We start from the raw sequence: 526 nt of genomic DNA, 5'->3' as shown, positions 1-526 counted from the left end.
TGGGCAAAAATCAAGATCATCTTAAAATCGCCTCCAGTGCACGCAGGCCATGAGGGTTCCTCAACGGAGTCGCACTCTGTCGGGTTGTCTCTTCAAACCGCCAGTGAGGAGCGACAACTTAAGAAATTCCTGGAGCAGGAATTAACACAATTTGAAAGAGTAGAAGGGCCAACCGAGTTAATCCAACATCGAATTCGACTGAAGACGGACCAACCTATTAAGCAAAGGTACCGTCCTCGAAATCCCGCCATGCAGGCAATTATAAATCAGGAAGTAGAAGATATGCTGCACAAGGGCGTTATCGAACCATCCAGTAGTGCTTGGAGCTCTCCGATTGTGGTCGTCAAAAAGAAAGATGGCACCCACCGATTCTGTATAGACTTCAGGAAGGTAAATGAAGTCACTGAAAGGGACGCTTACCCACTCCCTCATGTCTCGGCAACTCTAGACAAGCTGCGAGGAGCCCGATACTTATCCACCTTGGATCTCAAGAGTGGATACTGGCAGGTGCCTTTGGATCCAGAAA

The sequence above is a fragment of the Wasmannia auropunctata genome, unplaced genomic scaffold, assembly GCF_000956235.1.
Source record: "Wasmannia auropunctata unplaced genomic scaffold, wasmannia.A_1.0 LD336076.1, whole genome shotgun sequence".
NCBI lineage: Eukaryota > Metazoa > Arthropoda > Insecta > Hymenoptera > Formicidae > Wasmannia > Wasmannia auropunctata.
This window is presented reverse-complemented; position numbering follows the sequence as displayed.